This window comes from Hyla sarda, unplaced genomic scaffold (assembly GCF_029499605.1).
Source record: "Hyla sarda isolate aHylSar1 unplaced genomic scaffold, aHylSar1.hap1 scaffold_340, whole genome shotgun sequence".
Classification (NCBI taxonomy): domain Eukaryota; kingdom Metazoa; phylum Chordata; class Amphibia; order Anura; family Hylidae; genus Hyla; species Hyla sarda.
In genome coordinates this window covers 162,924-180,370 of record NW_026610153.1, presented here as the reverse complement: position 1 = coordinate 180,370, position 17,447 = coordinate 162,924, and the positions used below count along the sequence as shown (strand labels likewise).

Genomic DNA, 17,447 nt, shown 5'->3' with positions numbered 1-17,447 from the left:
GGCAACAAAGGTAGGTGTGTGCTTGTGTGTGTGTTTCCTATGCAGATCCTAAGCCCAGTGTCACATGCAAGTAGGAGGAGTAAGAAGGGTTCCTGGCAAATCCGGGTTATGGATTGCATTTAAAAAGGCCCCGTGGGAGTGCAATGGGCCCCTGTCTTGCTGCTTAGCAATAATGGTATGGGTTTAGGTTCTGCTGTGTGTACTGGTGGTTGACTGCCCCCCAGCCCAGAGTGTGCATGGAAAATTGTCTGGCAGCCTCCCTGACAGCAAGCAGTGATAGTGCCCATGAAGGGCACCTTGTTGGGCCCGCCCCTTTCACGGTTATCGCTTCTCGGCCTTTTGGCTAAGATCAAGTGTAGTATCTGTTCTTATCAGTTTAATATCTGATACGTCCCCTATCTGGGGACCATATATTAAATGGATTTTTGAGAACGGGGGCCGATTTCGAAGCTTGCTTCCGTCGCCCTATGCATTGACCCGATATGGCAGTATCTTCGGGTACAGTGCACCACCCCCTTACAGGGTTAAAAAGAAAGATTCCTACTTTCATTGCTACCTGCTTGCTGGCTAGCCAGCTAGCCAGCCCTGTGGGCCTTGCTGCTGCTGCAGCCAAAAAACAAAAGGTGGTGCTGCTGCTGCTTCTGCTGCTTCTGCTTCTGCTTGTGTCTGGCCGCTGTTGGAGCGTCCAGGCACAGGACTTCTGCTGCTGCTGACTAAATGGCCTCCTTAATTGGATCATTTGAGTAGCCAGCACACCTGTGCAGGTAGGGCATGACATGATAGGCAGCTGCCTTGATAGCGGGTGGGTGCTGAATGTTCCTAATTGACAAAATAAGATTAATGCTTATGAAGAAATATAAAATCTCATCCCTTCCCCAATATCGCGCCACACCCCTACCCCTTAATTCCCTGGTTGAACTTGATGGACATATGTCTTTTTTCGACCGTACTAACTATGTAACTATGTAACATAACATGGGGGGGGGGGGGGGGGGTCTCCTGGCTGTTCACACAGGTGTGTCATTGCTGTACATTGACCATGCATTGCTTCTGTGGTATTGCAAAGGCAAAGACAAATGCTTCCAGCCATCCATTGCACTAATGGATTGGTCATCAGCTGGCTGTCTATGTCCCGCATCAATATAGACCAAAGTACAGAGGGTTAGGCTATGCTATTGTGCACGTACCTGATGCATCAGAAGGTGCGAGGCCCTTGCTAAATTCTGTGCACAGACTTTGAGATCTATACTTTAGACTGTATCTAAACCTGCTCCAACATGGACTGACATTCTGGCCTACTTTCAGCCGATGCGACTTGTCTGTCGCTGAACAGTCGCTTTTTATGTATTCAGCACCTATGTATAATGTTGTAAAAATGCTCTAGAAGCTAAAGTCGCAGAAATGTCACACATATTTGGCCTGCAACTTTCTGTGCGACAAATTCAGACAGGAAAAATCAGTATAAATCCTTAGAAAATTATCCCCCAGTGTCTCCATCTGCTGGCGGTATTGAATAAGCATTGCTGCACTGATGGGGTATGCATTAGACGAAAAAAAAGAAGAAAAAGAAGAATAATACGCCCAGAAAAGAGGCGAAAAGGAGAAAAACGTAAAAAAACGTGAAAAAAAAGTAAGAGGAAGAGAAGGGAAAAAAAGGTGGAAATGGGTTTAAAAGTGATTTCGGCGGAGAAATATATATATATATATATATATATATATATATATATATATATACGCGCACACACACACATATATATAAACGTATTCTCCGTTGAGATATTGCAGCCGCTGCTGTGTCCAGGCCCAGGAGCCTTAGCACTGTGCTGTGATGTCACTCAATACCACTGACATCACTAGGTGTAAACAACATCTCTCCTTTGCTGTGTATGTGACTATGGAGCTGTTTGGTGATGTTGTCTATTATGGCCTTCATAGAAGCAACAGGAGATTGTTGCATCCATCTAGAACCCTCAGAACTACAGTGCTATGATGTCACTCACTTCCACAGGCCTTGCAGAGTGTAAACAACAACAACCCAGCTTTGTTGTGTATGTAACCATAGGGATTTGTGATGTCACCTAGAACCTTCACAGCAGCGACAGCTTTATGAGGAGCATCAGCACTGCTCTGCCTGAGCAGAACCATCACCGCCATAGGTTGTCAAATAACCCGGGTTTAACCCACACAGGTAAGTCCAATGGGGTGCAGGCATGTCCTCTATGCTTACAGCTTCCCGTGGGTGTTGGTTTGATACCGTTTGGGGACAGCCAAGGAGGCATCTGCAGGCAACAAAGGTAGGTGTGTGCTTGTGTGTGTGTTTCCTATGCAGATCCTAAGCCCAGTGTCACATGCAAGTAGGAGGAGTAAGAAGGGTTCCTGGCAAATCCGGGTTATGGATTGCATTTAAAAAGGCCCCGTGGGAGTGCAATGGGCCCCTGTCTTGCTGCTTAGCAATAATGGTATGGGTTTAGGTTCTGCTGTGTGTACTGGTGGTTGACTGCCCCCCAGCCCAGAGTGTGCATGGAAAATTGTCTGGCAGCCTCCCTGACAGCAAGCAGTGATAGTGCCCATGAAGGGCACCTTGTTGGGCCCGCCCCTTTCACGGTTATCGCTTCTCGGCCTTTTGGCTAAGATCAAGTGTAGTATCTGTTCTTATCAGTTTTTCATGCCGGTGGACAGTAACGCCGGTATGGGGCTGGTGGGGATGGGTGCTGCATGGAGGATGCAGGTGTACCAGGGCTTTCCGGGGCTGGTTCTGAGGAATCAGCTCGACGGCTGCCCCGATGTGACCTGTTCCCTCCGGGTCTCGCCATGAGGCTGAGAGGGTCTAGAGCCGAGGTACTTTGTGCCTCGGGGAGTGGTGACCCCGAGGTGCCGAAACTCACTGGGAGAATAGGCTCACTGAGTTGAAGCACGGGCACCATAATCTCTTCACCTTGTGGCACTCACCTCTTGATTCCCGGCCTTCTGGCTAGGATCAGAGAAATTTTTTATAGATCCGGCCGGATGTCCGGGCAGTATATCTGCACACATTCACTTATTTATTTCTTTTTTGTCTCACTGTGTCACTTTTTGCGTGTTGTGTGTTCACAGGATTGGTCAGGATGCGGTAGCCCTTCTGGGTGTCCCTCCTGGCGGTCTAGGGGAGGTGTGTGTGGCCATTAGGTTCCGCACCTCCCTGCAAACACCCCGGGTACTCCTGCTTTGGCAGGGTACCTACCGTAATCGGCTCTGCGGGCAGATACCTTGGCTAACGCCAAGGGGGATGCCGGGAGCATTTGTGGTCCCCTAGTAGCTTCGGCGAAAAGGGACATCGAACCTGGAACCTCGCAGGTACCTTTTGGTCCGGAGGCGAAGGGTAAGGTTTGTTGGGGGGCCTCTCTCCTATCGGAGAAGGGCTTGCGATAGACCGCATCCTTTGTGCACGTTTTTTTAGTGTAACACGTTTGCACTTTTTCTTGCACTTTGGGTGAATCGAAAGCACGTTCCTCGGCTTTAGATAAAAAAAAAAAAAAAAAAAAATCTGTTCTTATCAGTTTAATATCTGATACGTCCCCTATCTGGGGACCATATATTAAATGGATTTTTGAGAACGGGGGCCGATTTCGAAGCTTGCTTCCGTCGCCCTATGCATTGACCCGATATGGCAGTATCTTCGGGTACAGTGCACCACCCCCTTACAGGGTTAAAAAGAAAGATTCCTACTTTCATTGCTACCTGCTTGCTGGCTAGCCAGCTAGCCAGCCCTGTGGGCCTTGCTGCTGCTGCAGCCAAAAAACAAAAGGTGGTGCTGCTGCTGCTTCTGCTGCTTCTGCTTCTGCTTGTGTCTGGCCGCTGTTGGAGCGTCCAGGCACAGGACTTCTGCTGCTGCTGACTAAATGGCCTCCTTAATTGGATCATTTGAGTAGCCAGCACACCTGTGCAGGTAGGGCATGACATGATAGGCAGCTGCCTTGATAGCGGGTGGGTGCTGAATGTTCCTAATTGACAAAATAAGATTAATGCTTATGAAGAAATATAAAATCTCATCCCTTCCCCAATATCGTGCCACACCCCTACCCCTTAATTCCCTGGTTGAACTTGATGGACATATGTCTTTTTTCGACCGTACTAACTATGTTACTATGTAACATAACATGGGGGGGGGGGGGGGTCTCCTGGCTGTTCACACAGGTGTGTCATTGCTGTACATTGACCATGCATTGCTTCTGTGGTATTGCAAAGGCAAAGACAAATGCTTCCAGCCATCCATTGCACTAATGGATTGGTCATCAGCTGGCTGTCTATGTCCCGCATCAATATAGACCAAAGTACAGAGGGTTAGGCTATGCTATTGTGCACCTACCTGATGCATCAGAAGGTGCGAGGCCCTTGCTAAATTCTGTGCACAGACTTTGAGATCTATACTTTAGACTGTATCTAAACCTGCTCCAACATGGACTGACATTCTGGCCTACTTTCAGCCGATGCGACTTGTCTGTCGCTGAACAGTCGCTTTTTATGTATTCAGCACCTATGTATAATGTTGTAAAAATGCTCTAGAAGCTAAAGTCGCAGAAATGTCACACATATTTGGCCTGCAACTTTCTGTGCGACAAATTCAGACAGGAAAAATCAGTATAAATCCTTAGAAAATTATCCCCCAGTGTCTCCATCTGCTGGCGGTATTGAATAAGCATTGCTGCACTGATGGGGTATGCATTAGACGAAAAAAAAGAAGAAAAAGAAGAATAATACGCCCAGAAAAGAGGCGAAAAGGAGAAAAACGTAAAAAAACGTGAAAAAAAAGTAAGAGGAAGAGAAGGGAAAAAAAGGTGGAAATGGGTTTAAAAGTGATTTCGGCGGAGAATATATATATATATATATATATATATATATATATATACGCGCACACACACACATATATATATAAACGTATTCTCCGTTGAGATATTGCAGCCGCTGCTGTGTCCAGGCCCAGGAGCCTTAGCACTGTGCTGTGATGTCACTCAATACCACTGACATCACTAGGTGTAAACAACATCTCTCCTTTGCTGTGTATGTGACTATGGAGCTGTTTGGTGATGTCGTCTATTATGGCCTTCATAGAAGCAACAGGAGATTGTTGCATCCATCTAGAACCCTCAGAACTACAGTGCTATGATGTCACTCACTTCCACAGGCCTTGCAGAGTGTAAACAACAACAACCCAGCTTTGTTGTGTATGTAACCATAGGGATTTGTGATGTCACCTAGAACCTTCACAGCAGCGACAGCTTTATGAGGAGCATCAGCACTGCTCTGCCTGAGCAGAACCATCACCGCCATAGGTTGTCAAATAACCCGGGTTTAACCCACACAGGTAAGTCCAATGGGGTGCAGGCATGTCCTCTATGCTTACAGCTTCCCGTGGGTGTTGGTTTGATACCGTTTGGGGACAGCCAAGGAGGCATCTGCAGGCAACAAAGGTAGGTGTGTGCTTGTGTGTGTGTTTCCTATGCAGATCCTAAGCCCAGTGTCACATGCAAGTAGGAGGAGTAAGAAGGGTTCCTGGCAAATCCGGGTTATGGATTGCATTTAAAAAGGCCCCGTGGGAGTGCAATGGGCCCCTGTCTTGCTGCTTAGCAATAATGGTATGGGTTTAGGTTCTGCTGTGTGTACTGGTGGTTGACTGCCCCCCAGCCCAGAGTGTGCATGGAAAATTGTCTGGCAGCCTCCCTGACAGCAAGCAGTGATAGTGCCCATGAAGGGCACCTTGTTGGGCCCGCCCCTTTCACGGTTATCGCTTCTCGGCCTTTTGGCTAAGATCAAGTGTAGTATCTGTTCTTATCAGTTTAATATCTGATACGTCCCCTATCTGGGGACCATATATTAAATGGATTTTTGAGAACGGGGGCCGATTTCGAAGCTTGCTTCCGTCGCCCTATGCATTGACCCGATATGGCAGTATCTTCGGGTACAGTGCACCACCCCCTTACAGGGTTAAAAAGAAAGATTCCTACTTTCATTGCTACCTGCTTGCTGGCTAGCCAGCTAGCCAGCCCTGTGGGCCTTGCTGCTGCTGCAGCCAAAAAACAAAAGGTGGTGCTGCTGCTCCTTCTGCTGCTTCTGCTTCTGCTTGTGTCTGGCCGCTGTTGGAGCGTCCAGGCACAGGACTTCTGCTGCTGCTGACTAAATGGCCTCCTTAATTGGATCATTTGAGTAGCCAGCACACCTGTGCAGGTAGGGCATGACATGATAGGCAGCTGCCTTGATAGCGGGTGGGTGCTGAATGTTCCTAATTGACAAAATAAGATTAATGCTTATGAAGAAATATAAAATCTCATCCCTTCCCCAATATCGCGCCACACCCCTACCCCTTAATTCCCTGGTTGAACTTGATGGACATATGTCTTTTTTCGACCGTACTAACTATGTAACTATGTAACATAACATGGGGGGGGGGGGGGGGTCTCCTGGCTGTTCACACAGGTGTGTCATTGCTGTACATTGACCATGCATTGCTTCTGTGGTATTGCAAAGGCAAAGACAAATGCTTCCAGCCATCCATTGCACTAATGGATTGGTCATCAGCTGGCTGTCTATGTCCCGCATCAATATAGACCAAAGTACAGAGGGTTAGGCTATGCTATTGTGCACCTACCTGATGCATCAGAAGGTGCGAGGCCCTTGCTAAATTCTGTGCACAGACTTTGAGATCTATACTTTAGACTGTATCTAAACCTGCTCCAACATGGACTGACATTCTGGCCTACTTTCAGCCGATGCGACTTGTCTGTCGCTGAACAGTCGCTTTTTATGTATTCAGCACCTATGTATAATGTTGTAAAAATGCTCTAGAAGCTAAAGTAGCAGAAATGTCACACATATTTGGCCTGCAACTTTCTGTGCGACAAATTCAGACAGGAAAAATCAGTATAAATCCTTAGAAAATTATCCCCCAGTGTCTCCATCTGCTGGCGGTATTGAATAAGCATTGCTGCACTGATGGGGTATGCATTAGACGAAAAAAAAGAAGAAAAAGAAGAATAATACGCCCAGAAAAGAGGCGAAAAGGAGAAAAACGTAAAAAAACGTGAAAAAAAAGCAAGAGGAAGAGAAGGGAAAAAAAGGTGGAAATGGGTTTAAAAGTGATTTCGGCGGAGAAATATATATATATATATATATATATATATATATATATATATATACGCGCACACACACACATATATATAAACGTATTCTCCGTTGAGATATTGCAGCCGCTGCTGTGTCCAGGCCCAGGAGCCTTAGCACTGTGCTGTGATGTCACTCAATACCACTGACATCACTAGGTGTAAACAACATCTCTCCTTTGCTGTGTATGTGACTATGGAGCTGTTTGGTGATGTCGTCTATTATGGCCTTCATAGAAGCAACAGGAGATTGTTGCATCCATCTAGAACCCTCAGAACTACAGTGCTATGATGTCACTCACTTCCACAGGCCTTGCAGAGTGTAAACAACAACAACCCAGCTTTGTTGTGTATGTAACCATAGGGATTTGTGATGTCACCTAGAACCTTCACAGCAGCGACAGCTTTATGAGGAGCATCAGCACTGCTCTGCCTGAGCAGAACCATCACCGCCATAGGTTGTCAAATAACCCGGGTTTAACCCACACAGGTAAGTCCAATGGGGTGCAGGCATGTCCTCTATGCTTACAGCTTCCCGTGGGTGTTGGTTTGATACCGTTTGGGGACAGCCAAGGAGGCATCTGCAGGCAACAAAGGTAGGTGTGTGCTTGTGTGTGTGTTTCCTATGCAGATCCTAAGCCCAGTGTCACATGCAAGTAGGAGGAGTAAGAAGGGTTCCTGGCAAATCCGGGTTATGGATTGCATTTAAAAAGGCCCCGTGGGAGTGCAATGGGCCCCTGTCTTGCTGCTTAGCAATAATGGTATGGGTTTAGGTTCTGCTGTGTGTACTGGTGGTTGACTGCCCCCCAGCCCAGAGTGTGCATGGAAAATTGTCTGGCAGCCTCCCTGACAGCAAGCAGTGATAGTGCCCATGAAGGGCACCTTGTTGGGCCCGCCCCTTTCACGGTTATCGCTTCTCGGCCTTTTGGCTAAGATCAAGTGTAGTATCTGTTCTTATCAGTTTAATATCTGATACGTCCCCTATCTGGGGACCATATATTAAATGGATTTTTGAGAACGGGGGCCGATTTCGAAGCTTGCTTCCGTCGCCCTATGCATTGACCCGATATGGCAGTATCTTCGGGTACAGTGCACCACCCCCTTACAGGGTTAAAAAGAAAGATTCCTACTTTCATTGCTACCTGCTTGCTGGCTAGCCAGCTAGCCAGCCCTGTGGGCCTTGCTGCTGCTGCAGCCAAAAAACAAAAGGTGGTGCTGCTGCTGCTTCTGCTGCTTCTGCTTCTGCTTGTGTCTGGCCGCTGTTGGAGCGTCCAGGCACAGGACTTCTGCTGCTGCTGACTAAATGGCCTCCTTAATTGGATCATTTGAGTAGCCAGCACACCTGTGCAGGTAGGGCATGACATGATAGGCAGCTGCCTTGATAGCGGGTGGGTGCTGAATGTTCCTAATTGACAAAATAAGATTAATGCTTATGAAGAAATATAAAATCTCATCCCTTCCCCAATATCGCGCCACACCCCTACCCCTTAATTCCCTGGTTGAACTTGATGGACATATGTCTTTTTTCGACCGTACTAACTATGTAACTATGTAACATAACATGGGGGGGGGGGGGGGGTCTCCTGGCTGTTCACACAGGTGTGTCATTGCTGTGCATTGACCATGCATTGCTTCTGTGGTATTGCAAAGGCAAAGACAAATGCTTCCAGCCATCCATTGCACTAATGGATTGGTCATCAGCTGGCTGTCTATGTCCCGCATCAATATAGACCAAAGTACAGAGGGTTAGGCTATGCTATTGTGCACCTACCTGATGCATCAGAAGGTGCGAGGCCCTTGCTAAATTCTGTGCACAGACTTTGAGATCTATACTTTAGACTGTATCTAAACCTGCTCCAACATGGACTGACATTCTGGCCTACTTTCAGCCGATGCGACTTGTCTGTCGCTGAACAGTCGCTTTTTATGTATTCAGCACCTATGTATAATGTTGTAAAAATGCTCTAGAAGCTAAAGTCGCAGAAATGTCACACATATTTGGCCTGCAACTTTCTGTGCGACAAATTCAGACAGGAAAAATCAGTATAAATCCTTAGAAAATTATCCCCCAGTGTCTCCATCTGCTGGCGGTATTGAATAAGCATTGCTGCACTGATGGGGTATGCATTAGACGAAAAAAAAGAAGAAAAAGAAGAATAATACGCCCAGAAAAGAGGCGAAAAGGAGAAAAACGTAAAAAAACGTGAAAAAAAAGTAAGAGGAAGAGAAGGGAAAAAAAGGTGGAAATGGGTTTAAAAGTGATTTCGGCGGAGAAATATATATATATATATATATATATATATATATATATATATATATATATACGCGCACACACACACATATATATAAACGTATTCTCCGTTGAGATATTGCAGCCGCTGCTGTGTCCAGGCCCAGGAGCCTTAGCACTGTGCTGTGATGTCACTCAATACCACTGACATCACTAGGTGTAAACAACATCTCTCCTTTGCTGTGTATGTGACTATGGAGCTGTTTGGTGATGTCGTCTATTATGGCCTTCATAGAAGCAACAGGAGATTGTTGCATCCATCTAGAACCCTCAGAACTACAGTGCTATGATGTCACTCACTTCCACAGGCCTTGCAGAGTGTAAACAACAACAACCCAGCTTTGTTGTGTATGTAACCATAGGGATTTGTGATGTCACCTAGAACCTTCACAGCAGCGACAGCTTTATGAGGAGCATCAGCACTGCTCTGCCTGAGCAGAACCATCACCGCCATAGGTTGTCAAATAACCCGGGTTTAACCCACACAGGTAAGTCCAATGGGGTGCAGGCATGTCCTCTATGCTTACAGCTTCCCGTGGGTGTTGGTTTGATACCGTTTGGGGACAGCCAAGGAGGCATCTGCAGGCAACAAAGGTAGGTGTGTGCTTGTGTGTGTGTTTCCTATGCAGATCCTAAGCCCAGTGTCACATGCAAGTAGGAGGAGTAAGAAGGGTTCCTGGCAAATCCGGGTTATGGATTGCATTTAAAAAGGCCCCGTGGGAGTGCAATGGGCCCCTGTCTTGCTGCTTAGCAATAATGGTATGGGTTTAGGTTCTGCTGTGTGTACTGGTGGTTGACTGCCCCCCAGCCCAGAGTGTGCATGGAAAATTGTCTGGCAGCCTCCCTGACAGCAAGCAGTGATAGTGCCCATGAAGGGCACCTTGTTGGGCCCGCCCCTTTCACGGTTATCGCTTCTCGGCCTTTTGGCTAAGATCAAGTGTAGTATCTGTTCTTATCAGTTTAATATCTGATACGTCCCCTATCTGGGGACCATATATTAAATGGATTTTTGAGAACGGGGGCCGATTTCGAAGCTTGCTTCCGTCGCCCTATGCATTGACCTGATATGGCAGTATCTTCGGGTACAGTGCACCACCCACTTACAGGATTAAAAAGAAAGATTCCTACTTTCATTGCTACCTGCTTGCTGGCTAGCCAGCTAGCCAGCCCTGTGGGCCTTGCTGCTGCTGCAGCCAAAAAACAAAAGGTGGTGCTGCTGCTGCTTCTGCTGCTTCTGCTTCTGCTTGTGTCTGGCCGCTGTTGGAGCGTCCAGGCACAGGACTTCTGCTGCTGCTGACTAAATGGCCTCCTTAATTGGATCATTTGAGTAGCCAGCACACCTGTGCAGGTAGGGCATGACATGATAGGCAGCTGCCTTGATAGCGGGTGGGTGCTGAATGTTCCTAATTGACAAAATAAGATTAATGCTTATGAAGAAATATAAAATCTCATCCCTTCCCCAATATCGCGCCACACCCCTACCCCTTAATTCCCTGGTTGAACTTGATGGACATATGTCTTTTTTCGACCGTACTAACTATGTAACTATGTAACATAACATGGGGGGGGGGGGGGGGGTCTCCTGGCTGTTCACACAGGTGTGTCATTGCTGTACATTGACCATGCATTGCTTCTGTGGTATTGCAAAGGCAAAGACAAATGCTTCCAGCCATCCATTGCACTAATGGATTGGTCATCAGCTGGCTGTCTATGTCCCGCATCAATATAGACCAAAGTACAGAGGGTTAGGCTATGCTATTGTGCACCTACCTGATGCATCAGAAGGTGCGAGGCCCTTGCTAAATTCTGTGCACAGACTTTGAGATCTATACTTTAGACTGTATCTAAACCTGCTCCAACATGGACTGACATTCTGGCCTACTTTCAGCCGATGCGACTTGTCTGTCGCTGAACAGTCGCTTTTTATGTATTCAGCACCTATGTATAATGTTGTAAAAATGCTCTAGAAGCTAAAGTCGCAGAAATGTCACACATATTTGGCCTGCAACTTTCTGTGCGACAAATTCAGACAGGAAAAATCAGTATAAATCCTTAGAAAATTATCCCCCAGTGTCTCCATCTGCTGGCGGTATTGAATAAGCATTGCTGCACTGATGGGGTATGCATTAGACGAAAAAAAAGAAGAAAAAGAAGAATAATACGCCCAGAAAAGAGGCGAAAAGGAGAAAAACGTAAAAAAACGTGAAAAAAAAGTAAGAGGAAGAGAAGGGAAAAAAAGGTGGAAATGGGTTTAAAAGTGATTTCGGCGGAGAAATATATATATATATATATATATATATATATATATATATATATATACGCGCACACACACACATATATATAAACGTATTCTCCGTTGAGATATTGCAGCCGCTGCTGTGTCCAGGCCCAGGAGCCTTAGCACTGTGCTGTGATGTCACTCAATACCACTGACATCACTAGGTGTAAACAACATCTCTCCTTTGCTGTGTATGTGACTATGGAGCTGTTTGGTGATGTCGTCTATTATGGCCTTCATAGAAGCAACAGGAGATTGTTGCATCCATCTAGAACCCTCAGAACTACAGTGCTATGATGTCACTCACTTCCACAGGCCTTGCAGAGTGTAAACAACAACAACCCAGCTTTGTTGTGTATGTAACCATAGGGATTTGTGATGTCACCTAGAACCTTCACAGCAGCGACAGCTTTATGAGGAGCATCAGCACTGCTCTGCCTGAGCAGAACCATCACCGCCATAGGTTGTCAAATAACCCGGGTTTAACCCACACAGGTAAGTCCAATGGGGTGCAGGCATGTCCTCTATGCTTACAGCTTCCCGTGGGTGTTGGTTTGATACCGTTTGGGGACAGCCAAGGAGGCATCTGCAGGCAACAAAGGTAGGTGTGTGCTTGTGTGTGTTTCCTATGCAGATCCTAAGCCCAGTGTCACATGCAAGTAGGAGGAGTAAGAAGGGTTCCTGGCAAATCCGGGTTATGGATTGCATTTAAAAAGGCCCCGTGGGAGTGCAATGGGCCCCTGTCTTGCTGCTTAGCAATAATGGTATGGGTTTAGGTTCTGCTGTGTGTACTGGTGGTTGACTGCCCCCCAGCCCAGAGTGTGCATGGAAAATTGTCTGGCAGCCTCCCTGACAGCAAGCAGTGATAGTGCCCATGAAGGGCACCTTGTTGGGCCCGCCCCTTTCACGGTTATCGCTTCTCGGCCTTTTGGCTAAGATCAAGTGTAGTATCTGTTCTTATCAGTTTAATATCTGATACGTCCCCTATCTGGGGACCATATATTAAATGGATTTTTGAGAACGGGGGCCGATTTCGAAGCTTGCTTCCGTCGCCCTATGCATTGACCCGATATGGCAGTATCTTCGGGTACAGTGCACCACCCCCTTACAGGGTTAAAAAGAAAGATTCCTACTTTCATTGCTACCTGCTTGCTGGCTAGCCAGCTAGCCAGCCCTGTGGGCCTTGCTGCTGCTGCAGCCAAAAAACAAAAGGTGGTGCTGCTGCTGCTTCTGCTGCTTCTGCTTCTGCTTGTGTCTGGCCGCTGTTGGAGCGTCCAGGCACAGGACTTCTGCTGCTGCTGACTAAATGGCCTCCTTAATTGGATCATTTGAGTAGCCAGCACACCTGTGCAGGTAGGGCATGACATGATAGGCAGCTGCCTTGATAGCGGGTGGGTGCTGAATGTTCCTAATTGACAAAATAAGATTAATGCTTATGAAGAAATATAAAATCTCATCCCTTCCCCAATATCGCGCCACACCCCTACCCCTTAATTCCCTGGTTGAACTTGATGGACATATGTCTTTTTTCGACCGTACTAACTATGTAACTATGTAACATAACATGGGGGGGGGGGGGGTCTCCTGGCTGTTCACACAGGTGTGTCATTGCTGTACATTGACCATGCATTGCTTCTGTGGTATTGCAAAGGCAAAGACAAATGCTTCCAGCCATCCATTGCACTAATGGATTGGTCATCAGCTGGCTGTCTATGTCCCGCATCAATATAGACCAAAGTACAGAGGGTTAGGCTATGCTATTGTGCACCTACCTGATGCATCAGAAGGTGCGAGGCCCTTGCTAAATTCTGTGCACAGACTTTGAGATCTATACTTTAGACTGTATCTAAACCTGCTCCAACATGGACTGACATTCTGGCCTACTTTCAGCCGATGCGACTTGTCTGTCGCTGAACAGTCGCTTTTTATGTATTCAGCACCTATGTATAATGTTGTAAAAATGCTCTAGAAGCTAAAGTCGCAGAAATGTCACACATATTTGGCCTGCAACTTTCTGTGCGACAAATTCAGACAGGAAAAATCAGTATAAATCCTTAGAAAATTATCCCCCAGTGTCTCCATCTGCTGGCGGTATTGAATAAGCATTGCTGCACTGATGGGGTATGCATTAGACGAAAAAAAAGAAGAAAAAGAAGAATAATACGCCCAGAAAAGAGGCGAAAAGGAGAAAAACGTAAAAAAACGTGAAAAAAAAGTAAGAGGAAGAGAAGGGAAAAAAAGGTGGAAATGGGTTTAAAAGTGATTTCGGCGGAGAATATATATATATATATATATATATATATATATATATATATATATACGCGCACACACACACATATATATAAACGTATTCTCCGTTGAGATATTGCAGCCGCTGCTGTGTCCAGGCCCAGGAGCCTTAGCACTGTGCTGTGATGTCACTCAATACCACTGACATCACTAGGTGTAAACAACATCTCTCCTTTGCTGTGTATGTGACTATGGAGCTGTTTGGTGATGTCGTCTATTATGGCCTTCATAGAAGCAACAGGAGATTGTTGCATCCATCTAGAACCCTCAGAACTACAGTGCTATGATGTCACTCACTTCCACAGGCCTTGCAGAGTGTAAACAACAACAACCCAGCTTTGTTGTGTATGTAACCATAGGGATTTGTGATGTCACCTAGAACCTTCACAGCAGCGACAGCTTTATGAGGAGCATCAGCACTGCTCTGCCTGAGCAGAACCATCACCGCCATAGGTTGTCAAATAACCCGGGTTTAACCCACACAGGTAAGTCCAATGGGGTGCAGGCATGTCCTCTATGCTTACAGCTTCCCGTGGGTGTTGGTTTGATACCGTTTGGGGACAGCCAAGGAGGCATCTGCAGGCAACAAAGGTAGGTGTGTGCTTGTGTGTGTGTTTCCTATGCAGATCCTAAGCCCAGTGTCACATGCAAGTAGGAGGAGTAAGAAGGGTTCCTGGCAAATCCGGGTTATGGATTGCATTTAAAAAGGCCCCGTGGGAGTGCAATGGGCCCCTGTCTTGCTGCTTAGCAATAATGGTATGGGTTTAGGTTCTGCTGTGTGTACTGGTGGTTGACTGCCCCCCAGCCCAGAGTGTGCATGGAAAATTGTCTGGCAGCCTCCCTGACAGCAAGCAGTGATAGTGCCCATGAAGGGCACCTTGTTGGGCCCGCCCCTTTCACGGTTATCGCTTCTCGGCCTTTTGGCTAAGATCAAGTGTAGTATCTGTTCTTATCAGTTTAATATCTGATACGTCCCCTATCTGGGGACCATATATTAAATGGATTTTTGAGAACGGGGGCCGATTTCGAAGCTTGCTTCCGTCGCCCTATGCATTGACCCGATATGGCAGTATCTTCGGGTACAGTGCACCACCCCCTTACAGGGTTAAAAAGAAAGATTCCTACTTTCATTGCTACCTGCTTGCTGGCTAGCCAGCTAGCCAGCCCTGTGGGCCTTGCTGCTGCTGCAGCCAAAAAACAAAAGGTGGTGCTGCTGCTGCTTCTGCTGCTTCTGCTTCTGCTTGTGTCTGGCCGCTGTTGGAGCGTCCAGGCACAGGACTTCTGCTGCTGCTGACTAAATGGCCTCCTTAATTGGATCATTTGAGTAGCCAGCACACCTGTGCAGGTAGGGCATGACATGATAGGCAGCTGCCTTGATAGCGGGTGGGTGCTGAATGTTCCTAATTGACAAAATAAGATTAATGCTTATGAAGAAATATAAAATCTCATCCCTTCCCCAATATCGCGCCACACCCCTACCCCTTAATTCCCTGGTTGAACTTGATGGACATATGTCTTTTTTCGACCGTACTAACTATGTAACTATGTAACATAACATGGGGGGGGGGGGGGGGGTCTCCTGGCTGTTCACACAGGTGTGTCATTGCTGTACATTGACCATGCATTGCTTCTGTGGTATTGCAAAGGCAAAGACAAATGCTTCCAGCCATCCATTGCACTAATGGATTGGTCATCAGCTGGCTGTCTATGTCCCGCATCAATATAGACCAAAGTACAGAGGGTTAGGCTATGCTATTGTGCACCTACCTGATGCATCAGAAGGTGCGAGGCCCTTGCTAAATTCTGTGCACAGACTTTGAGATCTATACTTTAGACTGTATCTAAACCTGCTCCAACATGGACTGACATTCTGGCCTACTTTCAGCCGATGCGACTTGTCTGTCGCTGAACAGTCGCTTTTTATGTATTCAGCACCTATGTATAATGTTGTAAAAATGCTCTAGAAGCTAAAGTCGCAGTAATGTCACACATATTTGGCCTGCAACTTTCTGTGCGACAAATTCAGACAGGAAAAATCAGTATAAATCCTTAGAAAATTATCCCCCAGTGTCTCCATCTGCTGGCGGTATTGAATAAGCATTGCTGCACTGATGGGGTATGCATTAGACGAAAAAAAAGAAGAAAAAGAAGAATAATACGCCCAGAAAAGAGGCGAAAAGGAGAAAAACGTAAAAAAACGTGAAAAAAAAGTAAGAGGAAGAGAAGGGAAAAAAAGGTGGAAATGGGTTTAAAAGTGATTTCGGCGGAGAAATATATATATATATATATATATATATATATACGCGCACACACACACATATATATATAAACGTATTCTCCGTTGAGATATTGCAGCCGCTGCTGTGTCCAGGCCCAGGAGCCTTAGCACTGTGCTGTGATGTCACTCAATACCACTGACATCACTAGGTGTAAACAACATCTCTCCTTTGCTGTGTATGTGACTATGGAGCTGTTTGGTGATGTCGTCTATTATGGCCTTCATAGAAGCAACAGGAGATTGTTGCATCCATCTAGAACCCTCAGAACTACAGTGCTATGATGTCACTCACTTCCACAGGCCTTGCAGAGTGTAAACAACAACAACCCAGCTTTGTTGTGTATGTAACCATAGGGATTTGTGATGTCACCTAGAACCTTCACAGCAGCGACAGCTTTATGAGGAGCATCAGCACTGCTCTGCCTGAGCAGAACCATCACCGCCATAGGTTGTCAAATAACCCGGGTTTAACCCACACAGGTAAGTCCAATGGGGTGCAGGCATGTCCTCTATGCTTACAGCTTCCCGTGGGTGTTGGTTTGATACCGTTTGGGGACAGCCAAGGAGGCATCTGCAGGCAACAAAGGTAGGTGTGTGCTTGTGTGTGTGTTTCCTATGCAGATCCTAAGCCCAGTGTCACATGCAAGTAGGAGGAGTAAGAAGGGTTCCTGGCAAATCCGGGTTATGGATTGCATTTAAAAAGGCCCCGTGGGAGTGCAATGGGCCCCTGTCTTGCTGCTTAGCAATAATGGTATGGGTTTAGGTTCTGCTGTGTGTACTGGTGGTTGACTGCCCCCCAGCCCAGAGTGTGCATGGAAAATTGTCTGGCAGCCTCCCTGACAGCAAGCAGTGATAGTTCCCATGAAGGGCACCTTGTTGGGCCCGCCCCTTTCACGGTTATCGCTTCTCGGCCTTTTGGCTAAGATCAAGTGTAGTATCTGTTCTTATCAGTTTAATATCTGATACGTCCCCTATCTGGGGACCATATATTAAATGGATTTTTGAGAACGGGGGCCGATTTCGAAGCTTGCTTCCGTCGCCCTATGCATTGACCCGATATGGCAGTATCTTCGGGTACAGTGCACCACCCCCTTACAGGGTTAAAAAGAAAGATTCCTACTTTCATTGCTACCTGCTTGCTGGCTAGCCAGCTAGCCAGCCCTGTGGGCCTTGCTGCTG

The 17,447-nt window shown here is 46.7% G+C and overlaps 9 non-coding genes across 9 annotated transcripts; all 9 read left to right on the top strand.

Moving 5' to 3' along the window:
* The first annotated feature begins 323 nt into the window (after positions 1–323).
* Positions 324–514, top strand: LOC130330862 (U2 spliceosomal RNA). The gene has a single exon (XR_008873902.1). It is a non-coding gene; the product is annotated as a U2 spliceosomal RNA (small nuclear RNA).
* A 2,093-nt stretch (positions 515–2,607) lies between these two features.
* Positions 2,608–2,795, top strand: LOC130330820 (U2 spliceosomal RNA). Its single transcript, XR_008873868.1, has one exon. It is a non-coding gene; the product is annotated as a U2 spliceosomal RNA (small nuclear RNA).
* A 693-nt stretch (positions 2,796–3,488) lies between these two features.
* On the top strand, positions 3,489–3,675 carry LOC130330804 (U2 spliceosomal RNA). The gene has a single exon (XR_008873861.1). It is a non-coding gene; the product is annotated as a U2 spliceosomal RNA (small nuclear RNA).
* Positions 3,676–5,760: 2,085 nt separating this feature from the next.
* On the top strand, positions 5,761–5,951 carry LOC130330861 (U2 spliceosomal RNA). The gene has a single exon (XR_008873901.1). It is a non-coding gene; the product is annotated as a U2 spliceosomal RNA (small nuclear RNA).
* A 2,091-nt stretch (positions 5,952–8,042) lies between these two features.
* LOC130330860 (U2 spliceosomal RNA) lies at positions 8,043–8,233 on the top strand. Its single transcript, XR_008873900.1, has one exon. It is a non-coding gene; the product is annotated as a U2 spliceosomal RNA (small nuclear RNA).
* A 2,097-nt stretch (positions 8,234–10,330) lies between these two features.
* Positions 10,331–10,521, top strand: LOC130330773 (U2 spliceosomal RNA). The gene has a single exon (XR_008873837.1). It is a non-coding gene; the product is annotated as a U2 spliceosomal RNA (small nuclear RNA).
* Positions 10,522–12,613: 2,092 nt separating this feature from the next.
* On the top strand, positions 12,614–12,804 carry LOC130330859 (U2 spliceosomal RNA). Its single transcript, XR_008873899.1, has one exon. It is a non-coding gene; the product is annotated as a U2 spliceosomal RNA (small nuclear RNA).
* A 2,090-nt stretch (positions 12,805–14,894) lies between these two features.
* LOC130330858 (U2 spliceosomal RNA) lies at positions 14,895–15,085 on the top strand. Its single transcript, XR_008873898.1, has one exon. It is a non-coding gene; the product is annotated as a U2 spliceosomal RNA (small nuclear RNA).
* A 2,082-nt stretch (positions 15,086–17,167) lies between these two features.
* Positions 17,168–17,358, top strand: LOC130330857 (U2 spliceosomal RNA). Its single transcript, XR_008873897.1, has one exon. It is a non-coding gene; the product is annotated as a U2 spliceosomal RNA (small nuclear RNA).
* The last annotated feature ends 89 nt before the right edge of the window (positions 17,359–17,447 follow it).